Source organism: Psammomys obesus, unplaced genomic scaffold (assembly GCF_907164565.1).
Source record: "Psammomys obesus unplaced genomic scaffold, mPsaObe1.curated_primary_1811, whole genome shotgun sequence".
Taxonomy (NCBI): Eukaryota; Metazoa; Chordata; class Mammalia; order Rodentia; family Muridae; genus Psammomys; species Psammomys obesus.
In genome coordinates this window covers 15,270,414-15,274,350 of record NW_026585894.1, presented here as the reverse complement: position 1 = coordinate 15,274,350, position 3,937 = coordinate 15,270,414, and positions in this window count along the sequence as shown.

The following is a 3,937-nucleotide window of genomic DNA, read 5'->3' as shown; positions in this document are numbered from 1 at the left end:
TATGTATATGTATATGTATATGTATATGTATATGTATATGTATATGTGTATGTGTATGTGTATGTGTATGTGTATGTATATATATTTCTCTTTTTTAATTTTTTATTATTTTTTAATATTAGTTACAGTTTGTTAACTTTGTATCCCAGCTGTATCCAGCTCCCTCTTTCCCTCCCAATTCCATCCTCCCTCCCTCATCTCCTCCCTGACCCTTTCCAAGTCCACTGATAAGAGAGGACCTCCTCCCCTTTCATCTGATCCTGGTTTATCAGGTATCTTCAGGGCTGGCTGCAAAGTCCTCCTATGTGGCTTAGCAGGGCTGCTCCTCCCTCGGGGGGGGGGTGTCAAAGAGTCCACCATTGAGCTCATGTCAGAAACAGTCCCTGTTCCCCTTATTAGGGACCACTTGGATACTGAGCTACCATGGGCTACATAGAGCAGAGGTTCTAGGTTATATCCATACATGGTCCTTGGTTGGAGAGAGAGTCTCATAAAAGACACCTGTGCCCTGATATATTTGGTCCTTGTGGAGATCCTGTCCTCTCCAGGTCATATTAACTCCCAGTTCTTTCTTATGATTCCCTGCACTCTGCCAAACGTTCAGTTATGAGTCTTTATATCTGCTTTGATACACTGCTCTAGCATTCTTAAACTGTTGTGTCTTTCACATTCTCTGAAACTCCCATCAGTGATGGTTTCTGCCCACTACCACCTCTAGTTTTTCCTGTCTACCTGCTGTTAGTTGTTTGGTTTATTTCTGTACAAAGTTGTTTCTGGTCACTTCAGTCCATCTCAGAACATTTAAGGAAAGAACTAGCGTTGTATTCCATTTGTACTGCTTATTGGTTGTGCATTATCAGAGCATTTCCAGGAGTAGAGAAAGTGCTTTACAAGCACTGGATCAAATGTGGTAGCAAGAAATTAGGGTTCCCCAAATCCTCTTCTCTAAATAAGTTTTCCCTTGACTTCTTTGTGCAGTGACTTCAGTTTCTGTTGGTTTTTTTTTCTGCATGTCTTAACTCCATGTTTCAAGTTCTTTTAATTAATAGATCTCAGATATTAATTTCCTCTGTAACTACAGAAACACTCCTTAGTTTATATTGAATATTGAATGTAGACTTTCCAACATGTTATTTAGCTAGCTTCTCAAAACTCTTTTGTAAAATATACAATTGTGACAAACACTGGGAAATTTCCACTGTATTTTGCAGTCCTTTTTTATGTTTGACTTTTCTTTTCAAAGGCAGGGTACCTAGCTTGGCACAGAACTTGCTAATAGCCCAAGGTGAACTTGAATCATCAGTCTTCCCTCTGCCTTGATAGTGCTAGTATTAGATGCATATGTCACTATACCTACCATTTACTTGCATTTTTAACTTTATTTTTATTAATTATAGTTTATTCACTTTGTATTCCCCCTGTAGCTCTCTCCTTCCTCCCCTCCAAATCTCCACCTATGCCCCTCCCCCAGTCCACTGATAAGGGAGGTCCTCCTCCCTTTCCATATGATCCTAGTCTACCAGGTCTTATCAGGAGTGGCTGCATTGTCTTCCTCTGTGGCCTTATAAGGCTGCTCCCCCTCCAGGGAGAGGTGATCAAACAGCAGCCCAATCAGTTCCTGTCAGAGACAGTCCCTGTCCCAGTTACTATGAACCCACTTGGACCCTGAAATGCCATGGGCTACCTCTGTGCAGGGGTTTCAGGCCATCTCCATGAGTGGTCCTTGGCTGGAATATCAGTCTCAGAAAAGACCCCTGTGCCCAAACTTTTTGGATCTGTTGTTCTCCTTGTGGAGCTCCTGTCCTCTCCAGGTACTACTATCTCCCCCTTCTTTCATAAGATTCCTTGCACTCTACCCAAAGTTTGGCTATGAGTCTCAGCATCTGCCTCGATACCCTGTAGGGTAGAGCATTTCAGGGGTCAGGGTAGAGCTTTTCAGGGGCCCTCTGTGATAGGCTCCTGTCCTGCTTCCTGCTTTCTCCCTCCTCCGATGTCCATCCCATTTGCCTTTCTGAATGGGGATTGAACATCTTAGCCAGAGTCCTCCTTCTTGATTAGTTTCCTTAAGTGTACATATTTTAGTATTTTTATCTTATATTATATGTCTAATATCCACTTATGAGTGAGTATATATCCTGTGTGTCTTTCTGCTTCTAATATTTTACAAGGAAGAAAAGAAGAGGAATGAAGACAGGAAGGAAAAAATGATAAATAGAAAGACAGGCTTGTTGAGAGATTTTGAACCCTGGGTTCATATTAGAATCACCTAGGGAACATTCTAAAATATTTTAGAAATACTTATTTACTGTATGTATATGCAAATGTCTTTATGTGTACCACTTGTGTACAGAAATCTTCAGAGGTCAGTAGAGGTCATCACATCTCTCACATCTCCTTGATCCAGGGTTACAGACAGTTATGATCTACCATGTGAGTGGTGAGAAACAAACTCACATCCTCTGGAGCAGCAGCAATTGCTCTTAATTGCTGAGCCATCTCCTCAGCATCTTAAAATCTTAATGTTCAGATTGTGTGTACCATGTTAACCAAGTCATAATTTCTGGGCTTGGAAATCGCTGGTTAAATTTCACCAGGTATTTCCATTATATAATCAGTGTTGAGGACTATTCTGTATTTAGATAAATACCACGTAGCCATATATTGCAACCCCCAAGTCAGAACATTTGTAAGGTTTCTTTAGCACCAACCTTAGTGGGCATTCTAATACAACTTATCTTTTTTTCTCTTAACAAAACCTTTATTTGGATGATATATTGGCTAATTTTCTGCTGCTGTGATAAAATACATGACTCAAAGTAACTTATGGAAGAAAGTTTATTTTGGTTTCTAGTTTCAGAGGCGTAAGAGTTTATCATGGGGTTGTGTGGCATGGCAGTAAACAGCAGGTAAGAAACTGAGGACCTGTCTCCAAGCACAAAGCATACCATGAACTAAAAGCAGGGCTAGGCTATGAACGCTGAAAGCCTGCTCCCAGGGATATACTTCATGCAGCAAGGCTACACCAAATCTAAGCAGTTCTACTGCGGTCCAAATGTACAAATACCCGACTTCCATTTTTACATTGGATGATTAAATGTTTTGACTTCATAGTCCAGATTCTTTGACTCAGTTACCAGAGCAATGTGAAGATGAATGTTTGGTTTTTGTTTCAAGTAAAAGACAAATGTGTTTTACTAGTAGAGCATCAAAAGTTAAGATTATGTTCATATACATTTTAATGATTTATAAGGAACAGGAAGCAATTTGAAATGAGCAATGTTTTAGATTCAGGAATGTGTGTTACTTAGACAAGTCCGTCTCTTGAATCTTTAAAGTTGTTAGATTCTTTTTTTAATTTAATTTAATTTTATTAATTACACTTTATTCACTTTGTATACCCATATAAGCCCCTCCCACCTCCCCTCCCAGTCCCACATCTCTCCCCTTTCGTCACACATGCCCCACCCCAAGTCCACTGATGGGGGAGGTCCTCCTCTCCTTCCTTCTGATCTTAGTCTATCAGATCACATCAGGAGTGATGTGATTGTCATCTTCTGTGGCCTGGTAAGGCTGCTCCCCCATCAGGGGGAGGTGATCAAAGAGCAGGCCAATCAGATTATGTCAGAGGCAGTTCCTCTTCTCATTACTATGTAACCCACTTGGACACTAAACTGCTATGGGCTACATCTGTGCAGGGGTTCTAGGTTATCTCCATGCCTGGTACTTGGTTGGAGTATGAGTCTCTGGGAAGACCCCTGTGTTCAAATTTTCTGGTTCTGTTGCTCTCCTTGTGGGGTTCCTGTCCTCTCCAGATTTTACTATTTCCCACTTCTTACATAAGATTCCATGCACTCTGCTCAGAAGTTGGCCATAAGTCTCAGCATCTGCTTTGATAGCCTGCAGGGCAGAGCCTTTCAGAGACCCTCTGTGGCAGGTT